This window comes from Microcaecilia unicolor, chromosome 7 (assembly GCF_901765095.1).
Source record: "Microcaecilia unicolor chromosome 7, aMicUni1.1, whole genome shotgun sequence".
In the NCBI taxonomy this organism is placed as follows: domain Eukaryota; kingdom Metazoa; phylum Chordata; class Amphibia; order Gymnophiona; family Siphonopidae; genus Microcaecilia; species Microcaecilia unicolor.
Window position 1 is genome coordinate 205,531,535 of NC_044037.1, and position 17,800 is coordinate 205,549,334.

Consider the following 17,800-nt stretch of genomic DNA (forward strand, 5'->3'; position numbering starts at 1 on the left):
CCAGTTCCTGTGCTCATGCGCCCAGTCGAACCCGAAAATGAAGCACACATTGGCGTCTGTTTTCTGCACCTTATATATAAGTGTTTCAATTTTTTTTTTTATTTGGAAGGGCTTATATTTAAACACAGGAATAGGCGCCAATGTGTGCTTTCACTTTTGGGTTTGCTCAGATTCGCGCAAATGTGTTTCTCACTACTGGTGCTTAGGGGATTTGCACAGGCTTCCTTCTTCAAAAGTAAGAAAACCCGGCAGACTTTAAAGAAATAATCGTGAGAAATTCTCTTCTTCAAACACCCTAATGTCTGCTCTGAGCTGATGTTATTTTTTTCAGAAGTAATTGTCAGCACTAATGGCCTCTAGTGCCCCCTTTTGCTTCTGAGCATTGGGGCCTCAGTTCTGGGCTAAATCCCAGGGACTATCTCAGGGACTATCAGCAAACTCTGGAATGGACTAAAAAAGGGATTCTGTGCTTCAGGGCTGAAGGCTACTAGTAAAGTGCAAGGAAGGACAGTTCAGACAAGATAGTGGTCTTCCTAAATAAAAAGCTTCTTCCAGTCAAACAGCCAATGATAAGAGGCTCAGCTGCAGCTTCATAGCATACAGATTCAACAGTCTTTTTAGCTGTTCTTAACACACTTCTGGACACTCCTCCTTTCCTTTGGGATCTCTTGGAGCTCTCTTGGGCCCCCTAACTCCTCAAGAACCATGTTGTACCTGATTCTCTCCTTCTTCTTGAATCTCTCCTTTACCCCTTTCTCATCTCCACTCCATGGTCTCCCACGGACCTGCATAAGCACTACCAGGCTATTCTTCCCTTCTCTTCTCTCCACTCCTACAGTCTGGCAGCTCTAGAAACAGCTTCAGCAAGTGAAAGGTCAAAAGCGCCTCCACAGGGACTCTTCTGCAGCACTTGAGCAGTCTGGAGTGGGGAGTCACTGAAGCAAGCTGGAGGTGTGCGTGCCATATTGGTGAGGAAAATAATGAGAAGGGGGAGGGGAGAAAGGAGAGGCTGGGGTAAGTGTAGGAGAGGGAGTATGATGGAGAGATGTGGTATATGCCTGGGGGTTGGAGAGGAGAGGCACGGGAGGGGAGAAAGACTTGAGGGGGAAGGGAAGACAGGGGTGGGAGGAGAAAACTGCAGCTGGGTCAAATGAGAGTTGAGGGGGGAATATCAGACTTATGATGGGGGAGGAATTCTGCACCAAAAATTCAAAATACACAGGATTTTCTTTTTCTCCCTGATTTTACCTAATTGCCAATTCCCTGTAACTATTGCCTCTAGCTTGTTTTGTGTAAACCGCTATTATTGAATTTGTATACTGCTTTTGTCTTTTCTTTTATGTAAACCGCTTGGATGCCTATATATAGGCCTTGCAGTAGTATATCAAAAAGTCCAAAATCAATAAATACATTTTCAACATTTTGCAAACAATTCAGAATTTCTTTTTTTTGCAGATTTCCCCCAGTGATGCGTATACCTGGAGGCACAGTACACGTTTGGTTGCAGATATGATAAGTAGTAGTAGTAGTAGATATGAAAGGTAGATTTTAGAAACAGCATAGAAATCAGAATTGAGACGTCCAAGTTGAGACGTGTCAAATTCCAACAATATATCATAAAAGGATCTGCTGACATAGTCCCTTTTCTAACGAGATATATATATATATATATATATATATACATAGTTAGTTAGTTAGTTAGAAAAGGCTATGTCAGCAGTATGTGCCAACTATGTGGGCAACAGCACCCATTTTGCAAATGTTATCATCTAAATTCCAATAAATATATAAATACAATATCAAGAGACAACTACATGTAAGTGCCAATATTTAGACATGTATGTCTATTAATTTAGAAACCTTCATGTCTATGTTACAGAACTTGCAATCATTTGGCACCATCAATTTCAAGGGGGAAAAATACTGGGGCATATAGGGGACAACCTCCCCTAATCTCTCCTATCCACCACCTTTATAAAGCCTAGATGTCTCCGGGAGCAGGTGTACATCCCAAGGTTTGATTAACAGGGGACGGCAAGAGCGCAACCCATTATCTGGGCTGAAGTCAGTAGGCGGAGCTTGTTGCTCTATCAAGTACATTGGTTTGGGTGTACCAAGATGATAGCGGCTGCACTGGGGAGAATGAAAACCTCCTTGGGTGAAATGCCTTCTTCTTTGTGACATCACACCATCTCTTGTTAATCAACTTCTTTGGTAAATCCCAGCATTCATCTTGGGGGTCACAGATATGCATTCTCCTTCTGAAATGAGGAATACACAAATATTTTTTGGCCTTATCCTCATCCCACACCAAGCATGCCTTGAAAATGCTTTCTTGCCTCAGATTTACACATGCAAACCCTGGCTTTCTAAAACTAGCTTTTCTATGTTTATTCAACGTAGATATGTATATGCCAGTATTTGCATGTTCAAATCGCAAAGAAGGCTTATAGAATAACCATCTTAGTACATCATAGATATGAGCCGATATCAAGGAGTACTCGGAAGTTCTTTTAGCTTCCTGAGATATCTGAGATGATTTCTCACCTACCCTCACTATTTCCAGACCATATTATTTCTTGGTTGTTGGTGATCTTCTGACTTTCCCTTGGAAGCAGTATTTCTTGAAGCAAAGCCTTGTGTCTATGTTTTCCCTTCCTGAAGATTTAGCGGCGCTGACACTAACAAGGCTTAAGTGCTGAAAAAGTATTGTGATTTTTGGAAAGTGTTTTTCTCTGAGTATGTTGCAGAGGAATCTAGGCTTCCCAGAACTGGATCTTAAAAGAAAGAAAAAGAAGAGATGTTGTATACCCTGGACCCCAGAAGAGGATACAAAGGGGGAGCTATAGTTGTACCCTGTGTGACTTGCCACTGGTTCCTGCCATCCTGCCCGCTTTGCCATTGACAATAGACAAGATGGTAGGCTAGGAACAATTTTTGCACCCTGGGTGGCCGCACTTTTTTTTTGTACCCAGCACTTTCCCACTCATGGCAGGCTCAATGTGGCTTAGGTACTTATTTGTACCTGGGGCAATGGAGGGTTAAGTGACTTGCCCAGAGTCACAAGGAGCTGCCTGTGCCTGCAGTGGAAACCGAACCCAGTTCCCCAGGACCAAAGTCCACCACTCTAACCACTAGGCCACTCCTCCACTCTCACAGCCCTTGTTGGTACAGCGCTGACGAGAATTCTGCCACTTTTCCTTCAAAAGGACAATGCTGGTTTGCACACCATCTTGTCTGGACACTTTCAGCTACTTACCAATGTGTACTACCTTATTAATGTGTGCTAATGCAATTCACAGGTGTTACTTTACCACAAGGGGCCCCAGTTACCAATGACACATCTTAACAGCATTCTGCATGCTAAAATGGTAGTGTACCATGAGTAGCTTTAACTGTTTATTTGCTATTGATTTGTAAATTCTTCATTTTGAGTGGGTTTCACCTAATAAAGGTGCTTTTATTAGGGACTGATGTGGACTAAGATTTTTTTTTTTTTTTTTTTTTTGTCTTTTGAGATACTTAAGTTTCTCTTTTATTTTATGCTTTCCCACAGTGTACCTTCTGGAGCAACCTTCATCCCACCAGAGAAGGGACAATACATGCATTTTTGAGATATGGAACTTATGTTTGTAAATTAACCCAGAAAGTTTGTGCATGCCACAGAACAGCTGTAAACAGTTTTCCTGGAGTAATTTTCCAAGTAACAGAACTTTTGCTTTGAAAATCCAGCCAAGTCCACAAAGTAGAAAACTATGTGTGGAGAAAAGACAGCTGACAAGAGATATGATAGAGGGTCTATAAAATAATGAGTGGAGTGAATCGTTGTTTACTCTTTATAAAAATACTGGTACTAAGGGGCATGCATTGAAACTACAAAAGTAGTACATTTAAAACGAATCAGAGAAAATATTTCTTCACTCAACGTGTAATTAAACTCTGGAATTCGTTGCCAGAGAATGTAGTAAAAGTGGTTAGCTTAGCGGGGTTTAAAAAAAAGGTTTGGCTAGCTTCCTAAAAGAAAAGTCCATAAGCCATTATAAAAATGGACTTGAGAAAAATCCACTGCTTATTTCTAGGATAAGGTACATAAAAATGTATTGTACTGTTTTGGGATCTTGCCAGGTACTTGTAACCTGGACTGGCCACTGTTGGAAACAGGATGCTGGGCTTGATGGACCTTCAGTCTGTCCCAGCATGGCAATACTTATGCACTTACGCATACAGGCAGTTATAAAATTGCCACCATAATCAGTAAAACCTTTGAATGTTGGCTCCCCAACATTCAACACCCATCAATCCATCTTGTTTTCAGTCATTCATGTACCAGAATTATCAGATTTTTTTGTATATTTGGCTGGGGAAGTAGATTTTTACAAATCCCACTGTTTGCTGTATTTTCCTTTCACCTCTTTCTCCCAATCTAAATAATTATGATCGTTGGACTTTTGTTGCTGCTTTTTCCATGTGAATTGGCAGGTTTCTTCATTCCTTGTATAGAAAGCTTCTCCAAGTTCGACAATGAATGTTGATTTGGCTGTTGTGTTTCATGCTGTAGCACCCTCTCAGTGTTTTGGGTCTGTTGATGCCATTATGTATGCTTGCAGACCAGAAGTCGTAGTTCTGTATATGTGGTCCATGGTAAGTAATCTCCTTCATCTCCTTAGCTGTGGCCTTGGCATGTATTAGGTATCATAAATTAACTGGTGAACTTGAAGTCTTAGTTTATTTAGCTTTCTATGTTCAATCAGTTGGGATTCTTCTGGGACCCATCTGTGATCCCAAATCTGCCAGAAATCGTAGTGTTTTCAAGTTAGTTCATGCTTTGGATTTTCTTCCATGCGGCTAAGGCCTTTTTCATCTGCTTTGCTGATCTTTAATTTTGCTTTAGGCCAAACTTTAATTTTTGTCCAAGTGACAATGATTAGTACAGAAGCCCCCTTTGTTAGACTGCTGCTTCATCAGTCACCAATTGCTTATACACACCCTTTCAATGTCACATTTCTCAAAGAACAAGACCTTCTCAGCATGGACTACTTTGATCTCTACTAAATGTCCACTACAAATGAACATAGCTTTAGGCTATTAGTAAGTCTTCACAGCTCCACTGTGTTTGATAGCACTTCCCTTGTCATCATCCTCTTTTCAAATCCCATGCTCTTCCTGAATTTCCTCTCTCTTACCTTATGTTATTAACTTCTCTGCCCTCAGCCCCTATCTGCCTTTGTATCACTTCCTGTTTGGATTTTGTCCCTTTCCCCCTTTGTATTCTTTACTTATGACAGAACAGTTACTGCTCGTGGGCTTCAAGGACCATCCCTATAAGCCTGTTTTTCATCACTGTGCATAATATATTTGCATAAAGTCAGCCAGTGCATGGAAATATATCTTAAGGTAATTCCCTGCAAATATTCTGAAAATAAGATTGGTCAGATCCAGGCTGAACTTCACTGTTTTAGAATTTTAAACTACTGTTCTAAACTTAAAACCCCTCTTCCCATGACGGGCTACATGTTTACTGCAGATATTCCGTTGTTTCTATTTCATGCTACCAACAGAAATGGGCCAATTTCTACAAGTGGGGGAGCCAATCTGGAGATGGCTTATAAATTCAGGTACAGTAGGTATTTCTGTGTTCCAGGAGGGCTCACATATTTGTACAGAACTAAAAGAGTTAAAGTGAGAGTTATCGCTGGGTCCCATTGTTCAAAGTCCACTGCGTTGACCACTAGGCTACTTCTTACACTTGCTTGCTTCTCTATTAGGAATGGCCATAATACCTGAAGCTGTTATACAGCCTGGTATCCACTGTCACTTTCACTTCGTAGGGGGTTGGGAGGAGATCAGTAACCACTGGGACATGAAGGAGGGGTTATGTCTTCATCCCTCCAGAGGTCAGCTGCTCAATCAGAGCAACGTTTTTGTACCCTGAATGTGATTGAAACAGGTCTAGATAAACATTGATTTGGGAACCCAACTTTATAGAATTAGTAGATGTTTCCTACAATTCTTCATTGGTGGGCAAACTCAAAAGTCCTTTTGCTTTAATCATTTCTCCTTGCCTCTAGGTAAATCACTGTGTCATTTCTTGGATGACCTTGTTCACCCTCTATTCTCTACCAAGTTTCCAAGTTTTATTTAGAATTTACTAGCCCGCCTTCTGGGGGTCGGACCATCAGGGCAGCTTACAATCTAAAAGTAGCTAAAAAGGTAAGTGCGAGGGGAAAAAAAGAACACGCGTACAAAGAAAAGCTTGGGGAAGGAGGAAAGAACTACAAAAACTGCAATAGGAAAGTGTGTGTTGGAGGGGGGGGGAACACAAGTAAGGGAAAAACTTTGCAGGTACTGCCACCTCAATTATCGTAGGCATCTACAAAAGGTATGTTTTGAGCTCAGAGTTAAAGGTATTAAGAGATGTTTGGGAACGTAGACAATTAGGCAGAGCGTTCCAGAGACGGGGACCTTGTACTGAAAAGATGGAATGTTTTATATGTGCGTGGGTAATTTGATGGAAGGGGTATAGGCAAGATTTGGGAAGAGGATCTAAAAGCACGAGCTAGGCTACCCATCCCCACTCAAAGCTGACGTTTCCTAAAACCTAAATTTGCACTTCAGGGAAAATCCATCAGCACCAGGTTTGATAAAAGTGATGATTCACTTTGCTGACTTCAATATAGAACAGGAAAATCAAAGGCAGGAAAGCCGTCTAACAGCAAGGAGAGGAAACTAAGGCATCTTTAACAGATGACTCGGTGGGAACAATCAGTCATTATGTTGTCCGCACTATTCACTTGTCAAAAATAAAATGTGGAAAGAAAAAAAAAAGGAGTAGCTGCAGAGCACATGCAGTCCGTTTCCTTTTCTGGATATTCTCTAGTTTACAAACAGTGAGTCACCAAGGACATGAATATTAGGTCCATTGCACTTCTGAAGAAGATTCATGGTGGCACACTTGGACTCACAAGAGAAGGGGGCAGGCTCTAAATTTTGTTACAAAGTATTCAAAACGTTCCTAAGCTTTACATGTGGTTAATAATCAACAGCAACAAAATTATAGCTTTGGCAAGAACGCTTGCAGCTGTTTTTTTACAGGACTTGGCACTAGGAATTCAGGGGATCCAGGGCAGTCTCAGTCTAAAGTAGGTTTGTAGAAGTTCAGTCCTTCGGAGTTCCCTCTAAGCTGTGCAGATGTTCTTCACCTGCATTCCTGCTAGAGGGGAATGTTGTTTCAATATTATATTTTCAATCATTCTGCAGAATTCCAGGGAACCTAACTGTCCCTAGTGATTGAAAACACAATATTGAAGTACCACCCTCCACTGGCAAAAATGTGATTGGAGGATTCCTAAATTAAGAGGGACCATTGCTTCAGGGCCACAAACAGGCTGGGTTTGCAGAATATCCCCAATAAATATTCATGAAGGAAATTTGCATACAATGGAGGTAGGCATGAAAATTTCTCTCATATATTTATTGATAAAATACTAAATGAGTTATCGTAATAGAACTAAGTACAACAATTGCCATCTTGGCAATAGCCTAAAGACAGGAGAACCTACAATAGGCGAGGTAAAATATAAGATACATAAAGTATTTGGTGTATATTTGTAAGGGTGAGGAGGGAACTTATACTCTTGTTTTGTTACTGTGTATAGAATTGGAGCCCCTGAAGACACCTAGTGTGAAACGCGTCGGGCTTGGACCTATCACGTTTGTGAGGGTGTAGATTAACAATGCTTTTCTACAACATGGACTGAAGGGCTTACACTTGTTACATTAGTAAAACCATGGAGGCGGCATACAGATGAGGAGCTTTTAAAATTGCACCGCTCAAGAAAACACTATGGGAATATGCAATTGTTGAGTTATACTTAGAAGACAGTTTTTGATTATTTGAAGATTAACTGCAAAGACGTTTTTCTGCCTTATGAACTTTGAAAAGAGCATCAGACTGCTATAAGGAGCAACTTGTTATGCCCAGAATTGTATTTTGTATTGAACTGAGCTATTAGTGAACAAGAGTGGTGCTAAGAAGCTCCACTAATTTAGGTATGAATGGTTATAGTATTTGGTTAGACTATATAAGTATAGCTTATGTTATGCAGTACAAGCAGGAGGTATTTCCACATTAGAAGTATTAATTGTTTAAATTGATGGAGTAAAGGATAATAAAATTATGTATATAATAAGTGACCCTCAAACTAAAAGACTGGTATTTGAAGTATCATGATATCATGAAATCCCAACCTGTTTACGGCCCTCAAGATTTGCACTTGGACAAGCCTGAAAGCAACAAGTTCTTAACTGTGCTCCTCAGGGCTCCCAAAAAAAGCCTGTTTTTCAAGCTACCTACAATGAGCACTCATGTGAAATAGCTGCACGTGTTTAGTAGAACCAAGTTAATCTGCACATTTCTATGTTATCCTGTGAACTCTTGGAGAACCCCTGAAACCAGAGGTGAGATGGGCTGCTCAAGAAAAAAAAAAAAAAGGTCTCTGCAAACGCATTTCTTTGCCACAAGGGGGAGACAAAGGTTTTTGTTCAGGGCAAGTGGGCGCAAGCCAACAGAATAGCCATCTTAACAATTCTTTTTACTAACCATCAGAACACATTACCTGTATCAAGGCCCACAGAAATAAAATGGGCCCTGTGGCTGATAACACACATTAATCATAGGTAAAAGTCCCCCTTTGTATAAATGGGACATTTAAAACAGACACACATGCCAGTCGTCCTGAGAGACACAACCTTTCTGTTCACAAATAAAAATTATATTTTCAATGTTCATACTCAATAGCTTAAAATTATTAAATGCTGCAAAGCCAGGAGGTGGTGTGCTCCACAATCTTCTATTGAAATTCAATTAAATAAGCTACCACTAGTGTCAAACTCACTTCAGTGTTGGGCCACACCTGAAAAAAATTACTTTCAAGGAGGCCAACCAAAAGGGGAGGAAGGATTTGCATAATGTTCAATATACTGGCATATTACATTACATAAAATAGTGTTTTACTTTATAATAAAATGTTTTCCAACTTTCCGTGTGTCTAGTTAATCTAAAGTGTGAACAAAATCTACATCTAAATAAATAAATAAATATTTGCCCATTTCTTTTTTTGAGAAGTGCTGAAATGGAGAAGGAAGACAGAGAACATAGAAAGAAGAGGACTGTAAGGATGGGAAAAGAAGGGAAATCTCAGGGAAATGGGGGAAAGACATCTAAACTAGGAAGAGCAGAGAGATAAGCAATGAAGGAAGGATGGAAGTGAAGGGAAAAGATGGGTGAAATTGGGCAGCAGGGCACGGAGAGGGAAGGAGATAGTGGAGATCCTGGATCAGAGAAGGGGATCCAGGAATGGGAGAGGGAGGAACAATCCCCCTACACTTCACTGTACCTTAACAATTACTGTATTTTTATGCATATAATGCGCGCACACATATAACACACGCAATTTGTGAGTCTATATAAAAATAAACCGGTATACTGCGCCCATGCAAATAACACGCATTAGATCTGTTTATTTTTCTAAGACGTGCTAATTGCCAAACTAACACATTTGTTTCTAAGGGCTTTTCCTTTTAGATTCTTGAAAGGTATTAATCCGCAAACGAACCTCTTCCAGAAACAGGAAGGTGGTAGAACTAGAAGACATGAATTGAGGTTGAAGGGGAGCAAACTCAGGAATAATGTGAGAAAGTATTTTTTCACTGAGAGGGTGGTGGATACTTGGAATGCCCTACTGCGGCAGGTGGTACAGCGAAGGGCGACGAAAATGATAGTGGGGATGGGACGACTTTCCTATGAAGAGAGGTTGAGAAGGCTAGGGCTTTTCAGCTTGGAGAAGAGACGGCTGAGGGGAGATATGATAGAAGTGTATAAAATAATGAGTGGAATGGATCAGGTGGATGTGAAGCGACTGTTCACGCTATCCAAAAATACTAGGACTAGAGGGCATGAGTTGAAGCTACAGTGTGGTAAATTTAAAACGAATCGGAGAAAATGTTTCTTCACCCAACGTGTAATTAGACTCTGGAATTCGTTGCCGGAGAACGTGGTACGGGCGGTTAGCTTGACGGAGTTTAAAAGGGGTTAGATAGATTCCTAAAGGACAAGTCCATAGACCGCTATTAAATGGACTTGGAAAAATTCCGCATTTTTAGGTATAACTTGTCTGGAATGTTTTTACGTTTGGGGAGCGTGGACAGGTGCCCTTGACCTGGATTGGCCACTGTCGGTGACAGGATGCTGGGCTAGATGGACCTTTGGTCTTTCCCAGTATGGCACTACTTATGTACTTATGTACTTATGGTGGAGATGAAAACCGTAACAAAATTCAAAAACACGTGGGATAAACACACAGGAATCCTGTTTAGAAGGAATCAATCCAAAGAAGCTTAGCGGAAACTAGGTGGCAACACTGGTAATTGGGAAACAAAGCCAGCGCTAGGTGGACTTCAACGGTCTGAGCAGTGGCGTTCCTAGCCTGGATGGCACCCGGGGCGGATCGCCGATGCGCCCCCCCCCCCCCCCCCCGCCTGCAAAATGACACCTTCCCCCCCCCCTGGTGAAATGACATCCCCCCTGGGTGCACGCCGCTGGGGGGGGTGCCGCGGCGTGCGCCTGTGGGCTCCGACTTTGCTAACTTTGCTCGTTCGCTGCAGCTCCCTCTGCCCCGGAACAGGAAGTAACCTGTTGCGGGGCAGAGGGAGCTGCAGTGAACAAGCGAAGTTAGCGAAGTCGGAGCCCACAGGCGCACACCCCAGCACCCGGGGCAGACCGCCCCCATTGCCCCCCCCCCCCTTGGTACGCCACTGGGTCTGAGCCCTGATCATGGCCTGGATAGATATGGATGGACTTGACTGGAGCTTTTCAAGGGCTTCAATGACAACTTCAGAAGTTTTAGAACAAGGACAATGGCAGGTAGACTGCTACAGTCTATGCCCTGAAAATAGCATGGACAAATCAAGATCAGGTATACATATGTTGTATCACCTCATACCTTTATGTAATGAGTTTATCTACTCAGGCAGACTAGATGGACCATGCAGGTCTTTATCTGCCGTCATCTACTATGTTACTATGAGCAACAATATTCAGATAACAACCGCTGTCCTAATTTTGAGGCCAATGCATAAGTACATAAGTATTACCATACTGGGAAAGACCAAAGGTCCATCGAGCCCAGAATCCTGTTTCCAACAGTGGCCAATCCAGGTCACAAATACCCGGCAAGATCCCAAAAATGTACAAAACATTTTATACTGCTTATCCCAGAAATAGTGGATTTTCCACAAGTCCATTTAATAACGGTCTATGGACTTTTCCTTGAGCTTACTATGAGCTCAACTGCGCAGTTACTACAGGGTATACATACATGCTACTGAGCACCGAATGCAGAACGGGATTGAGCATGTGAGTTATCTTGCACAGAAGACATGGCTGCACAGTGTACACTCCATTAAAATGCATGATGAGCGCATTTAAGTATCCATGCAAAAGTTATCACGATTTTTCAAGTGTGGCACAATATGATCCCAATTTGTCAACATCTATGCTTCTGTATTGGGGAGGGGGGTATATACCACGTGTGTGTAGTACAACCAAAGCAGTTTTACATGTTACATGAAAGTACTTTCTTTGCCCCTAATGAGCTCACAATCTAAGTTTCAATATCTGGGGCAATGAAAGAGGTTAATGGCTCCTTTTACTAAGGTGCACTATTGATTTGCATGTGCTAAACACTAAGAAGCCCATAGCAAAATAGGCTTCTTGGCATTTAGTGCAGGCTACTCATTGGTGCACCTTTGTAAAAGGAGCCCTGGGGGGTATTTTACTAAGCCGCAGTAGCATTTTTAGCTCGCAATAGAAATCAGCTGGCGGTAAACGCTGAGACGCCCATTATATTCCTATGAGTGACTCGGCGTTTACCATTAGCTGATTTCTACCTCAAGTTTAAAACACCACCACAGCTTAGTAAAAGACACCCTAAATGACTTGCCCAAGATTAGCAGGAGCTAAAGTGCAAATTGAACCCAGGTCCCCCAGCTTTATAGTCAACTGCATTAACCATTAGGCTACTCCTCCACTCATGTAGAGCTCTTTCAAAAGAAATTTGAGGTAGACCAATGAATGTGTTACACAGCACTCCAACCCTGATAAAATCAGGGCTTGAATCATTGAACAAAATTCCATTAACAGGAAGAGATATTTTATTCTTATAACCAGCCACAGCTTTCAAAACGCTGTAGCAATATGGCCCTTCAAGATGGACCAAAAATAAGTCAAAAATTCCTAACCTTATTTTGGAATGTTATCGTAGCAACATCATCATAACCAAAAAGAGCATTCTCTGGAGAAGTTATTTTCAGAAAGCCACATATATTTTTGATCTCTCTCAATATATCACGTTTATGGAAAACTTCACCCGACTGTCTTAAACTAGAAATTTTTACCAAAGTTCCCTTTTACAAAGCAAAAAAAAAAAAGAATATATATATATTTTTTTAATAAATATTGTGCAATTGGGAACTGCGCATACATTTAACGTTGGCTGACAATATCTGGCACGACAGCATGCTTTAATGGGCGACATTCATACCACACCATTTTTCCCTCCTTCCTGTGCATTGACTAGACAGAAAGCTAAGAGGTGATGCCTGGTGACACTGCAGTACTATCTGAATGAATGATATAGATACATACACCCGAAAAATAATAAATGTATTCTTGTCAAGTGCATGTATGAACAACCTGCATCTCTGCCCGTACGATCTTTAAGAATTCTAGATCTGATCATGTGTCGCCACTTTCGAGAGAATTACGTTGACTTCCGCTGAATAGAATAGAATTTAAAATCTCTCGCTTTTTGTGTTTAAAATTTTTCGACATGGCATTCCAGAAGAGTTTTTGACTATGGTATTGTTTCTTATGGGTACGCTTCCTGGTAGATGCTCTAGGATTTTTAAGCTTATGTATCCTTCCTTTAAAGGTGTTTGCTTAAAAAAGGTGTTAGAACAATCTTTCTCAGGTTATTAGATTTGCTGATTCATATTTCATATTCAGAAAATATTTAAAGACTTAATTTTTCTGATAATTGAAGCCACCTTGTTTTCCATACTGCTTAGCTTCTTTTGTATTAATGTATATTTCATTTTAATTTTTGTAAACCACTTTGGGACCTTATTTAAGGGTAGAAGTGGTATACAAGACTAATAAATACAATAGAATAGAATGTTGTAGTACATGACTCTGTTATAATAAAATTCTCCATCTCATTTAAGGATTATAATTAGACACACCTTGCTCCTGAGTAGCCTAATGGTCAGAGCAGCAGGCAGAGAACCAGCAAAGCCCACTTCAAATCCTACTGTGGCAGTGTGGGAGCTTGAGCAAGTCTATTAATCCTCCATTGCCTCAGCTACAAACTGTAAAGACCTTTTACTAAGCTGGACTTAGCATGTTTTAATGCAGAACTTTCTAGTGTGCTACGCCCATTTCTAACGTCCCTAAAATAGGACTTTTGTTTAGTTTTGCAGGTCCTGTGCTAATTTTTCTATTACCAGGAGAGACTTGCAAAAGTATTAATGCAGGAAGGTGCTAAGTGCTCACGTGTTAACCCTGCATTATCCAGTTAGCGCACGCTAATGTGAACATGCTAGCAGGAAAATGCTTCCATGCCCATTCCCCCCATGACATGCCCCTCCCAAAAAAACTACAAAATAATAAATAACACATGACTAGCGCACGCCAACAGGCAAATTACTGCAAAACATGTCAAAGCATTCTGCACTAAGCCTTTTTTCCCACGTTAAACTCTTTGGTAAAGGGGTCCCTTAGACTATAAGCCCTCCAGGGACAGTGAAATACCTAGTGTACCTGAATGTAACTCACCTTGAGCTACTACTGAAAAAGGCAAGAGCCAGATCTAAAATCCCATCACCAATATAACTACTAAAGAGGATGAAAGGGGCACTTCAACCAGTGGTGTAGCCAGACATAAGATATGATAAGATATGGTACTTATAGACCTAGTTGAACATATGATTTCTGAAAAAGATAGGTTTTCAAACCTTTATGAAAAGACAGATAAGTTGAAGGGGGAATCGAACTCAGTTCCTCAGCTCCCCAGGACCAAAGTCTACCACCCTAACCACTAGGCCACTCCTGCCTTCCTGCTGCATCCAAAGAGGCTGTTTGGATGCGACAGTAAGGAAGTACACTGCTCTGTGGCCCTGCTGCACACAGGAACAGGAGAGCAATGCTAGCACTGGGCAGGCCCCCTTTGGATGCCGGGTCCTGGGGAATTTCCCCCCCCCCCCCCCCCCCTCCTCTTAGCGGCCCTGGGAATTGTTCTAAGTTTAATAGGTAAAGAACACCAACATTGAACAGCCTTATATACAAAAGTTGACTGCAAAGAGCTTTTATATTTAGGGTGTGCCTAAGCCCAAACTTGGTGGACACACAATTCCTCCCACCCCTGCCCCAGCGACTCCCAACAAATAAAATAAATACCTGAACTGGAGGGGATCAACAAGCCCTGCCAGCTGGAACAGGTCCTCCACGGCGGCCAGAACAGGCAGCACTACAGCCGGCGGCACTGTCCATGCGCTACTGCTGTGCCAGCCTCTCCCCTCCCGCACATGCAGCAAGTAGGGAGATGCCCTGTTCTGGCTGCCGGAGGACCTCTTTCAGCTGGCGGGTCTTGGGGATCCCTGCCAGCCATAACACAGATGCCATAATTTTGTGTGGGCCTCAGCCCAAACTGGATGGACCTTGGCCCACCCGTGGCTAGTAAATAAGAGGAGTGTGCCACACATACACCTCACACCTCAAGGGACAGATACAGAAGGCATGAGCAGGGTTCCTCTAGAGGTGTGGCCAAAAATTTAGAAATGCTACAAGTGACACTCCCACTCCCTCTGCATTTCAAAAGGACCGGTCAGGCCCCCTGTCTTCCCCTCCCCCAAACACACACTAAGCAAACTGTGACAAGAACCCCACCCCCAGCACATAAAAGTAGCCCTCCATACCAAAAACTTCTGTACCCTGCTACAGAACAAACATGATTTCAAAATACATATATTTTTAAGAGGTCCTTCCCAAAATGCTTTGGTTAATGTGAATTGCAGGGAAAGATCTGACCTTTAAGAACATCCCAAACCCTCTGCCTACTATCACTTTATAATTAGAAACACAATAGTATTAAATTATATTTAACGCAGAGACTAGAACATACAAGTCCTGAATGGGATTCTCATTACTATATCAAACGCTGTGATTCATACGGGTAGTTTCAATAGCCGATCTTTGGAGTTTAACATGAAACCACTGTGAGGAGTTAGCTGTGTACCACAAGTCAGTCCTCAATTTAAGTTTTCCATTAAAAAAAAAAGTTGATCATCAGAGGACTGAACAACAGCCCGCCTTCTCTTGCCACACATCGAGCCATGGAGAGAGGTCTCCAGCACAGAGTTCAGTATGCTATGATCACACGAAAATAAACCCTTGCTGGATATTATCCAAACAAGCTGCAGACAGCAAAGCTTAGGAAGAGCCCAGCAACAATTTGTCAGCTCCTAACTGCTGGCGAGTGTTTACCTCCTCCTTTCAGTGAAAAGGTGACTGAAACAAGCGATCTCTTTCCAAGAGGTGCCTCCTTCCAGAGCTGCAATTCAGATGTAATTTCCCCTTGTCTGGCTCCCGAATCTGGTTTCTATCGGAGCTGAATGACTCACCTCTCTGTGGGAACCCTGCACACAGGACAATTCCTTTCATTTAGAGGGATGAGCCCTGCAGCAGCCCGGGCTGAACAAAGAAAGCAGGGCCGGGGGAGGGAAAATGGGGAGAGCTCAGGGCTGGGTTGCCCCCTCTGCACCTAGTGGTGGGGCTTTGTTCTCCCCCACCCCAAGTTAATCCAGCAGCAGCCAAGCACGGGGTACAGCCTATTCCCCAACCTGAGCCTCGCTCCCTAACTTCCAAAGTCTACAGCAGGCGGCAGGGCACATCTCTGCCCACCCACCGATTCCAATTACTCAGGTCTCACAAAAGATCTGAAGAGCAAACGGTGGCAACAGCAGCTTTCCGTGCCTTTCTGCCAGAGGCACAAGACCCACAGCCGCTCCTGGACCGGGCTAGAGGTGAGATCACAGGTGGTGGAAGAGCTTTCCCCGTGCCAGAGATCAAAAACTTAACACAGAGACCCTACCTGGCCGTGCCGTGCTCTGTCCTCTCACACACAATCCACAAGCAGTCCCAGCTCTGCAGCCGGCCCCGGACAGAGAGAGCAAGCTGCCTGGCCACCAGCCCCGGGGAGGGGCTCGGGTATGGGGTGGGAGGGGAGGGTAGAAAGAACTGCCGGCCACGTTGAAATGCAGGGCTGAAGAACCTCCCAGCGCAGCCTACTACTATCACCTTATAATTTGAAACAAAATTGTATCAAATCATTTAACACAGAAACTAATATTTACCCCGGGCACATTCTGAATGGGATTCTCATTAAGCTGTGATTCATACAGTTTGCAAACTGTAATTCGACTTTCTTGGGAGGGTTTCACTAGAAGCTGAGGCAGTTTTTTTTGTTGGTTTGAGGAGGGGGCTTTTTTTCTAATAATAACTAGAATCTATTCTGTGAGGAGTTAGTTGTTTGCTTCAAGTCAGTCCTCATTTAACTTTTACAGAACAGTTTGAAATGCACTGGAGCAAGAGTTGATCTGAGGACTGAACTCCGCCTTATTCTGCAGAGAGATCTCCAGCACACGAGTTCTGCACGGGAGGAGGGGAGACAAATCCAAGATCCTAAGATCCGAACAAGCTACCAACAGCAAAGCTTCTTAGCGGTGCCCAGCAACAATCTGTCAGCGTTGCACTGGCAAGTGTTTACCTCGATCTTTCACTGAAAAGGTGACTGAAACACAACTGATCTCGTTCCAAGCAGGAGTTGAGATGGAATCTCCCCTTGTCTGGCTGCTGAATCTGCGTTCTCTATCAGGCTGAAAATAACTGACTCACCTCTAGTTGTGGGAACTGAGCACCTAGGACAACCCCTTTCATTCACTGAGAAGGGCGCCCACCCAGCGGCCCGGGCTGAAGGAACAAAGCAGACTCAGGCGTCCACCTTTCTGTGCTCTCCAGGCCGGGCGCAAAGCTCCCCCTTCTGGGCATGTTTGGAGCGCAGCGGGACTAAAGCCTTTGTGACTTCTCTGGTGCTGAATCTACAGTTTACAAGTACTTGGCATTGGGGCATGTGGCCAGGGAATTTTTCACAACTAGAATTAAAGGTCAACAAATGAGTTGTAGAAGATTCCACTGTCTTTTCCAAGCTAGTCACAAATAAAACTGTATTAATTCCAAACAAAAAGTATCATCTACAAAGCTCTTTGCTCGCCCTTACTGCCTGTCTATCTCAGCTGGCCAGAAGGGCAGCCACACTACCACCTTATTGTACAGTTAGAAGTAACTAGAAATGGGTCAACGGCCATCACCCAGCAGTACTAAGACAGCAAATGCTGTAAGAATCAAATAAACTGAAACACTGATTCTGAAAATCATGTTTTCAATCAGATATACTGAAATGCTCCTCTAACAGTAACCAGAAATATACAACAATCTCTTGTGCTTTTTAAATATGTCCTATATTTTCGTGACTAACAGAAACAGTTAACTGGCAGACAAATTTGGGATTCTGTAAATATTCCCAAGGTATACTGTTTCTTTGACAACACCTGTTATTCTTATAGCAGGGTACCACAATCTCCTCTCCCTGTTCCACATGAAAAAAGACTCTGGAGTCCCTGTCCCTAA

The 17,800-nt window shown here is 42.6% G+C and overlaps 1 protein-coding gene across 9 annotated transcripts in view; it reads right to left on the reverse strand.

Annotated features, from left to right (window-relative positions):
- MYO1B (myosin IB) overlaps positions 1–17,221 on the reverse strand; it is a 429,756-nt gene extending 412,535 nt beyond the window's left edge. For 7 of the 9 annotated variants that reach the window (XM_030208970.1, XM_030208968.1, XM_030208965.1 and 4 more), the window contains exon 1: positions 16,206–16,291. The gene's annotated coding sequence lies outside the window, so the exon portion shown is untranslated. Of the gene's footprint in view, positions 1–15,598; positions 15,747–16,205; positions 16,292–16,880 lie in introns of those variants that run through there. The other 2 variants (XM_030208964.1, XM_030208962.1) reach the window with 2 other exon arrangements.
- Between the last annotated feature and the right edge of the window lie 579 nt (positions 17,222–17,800).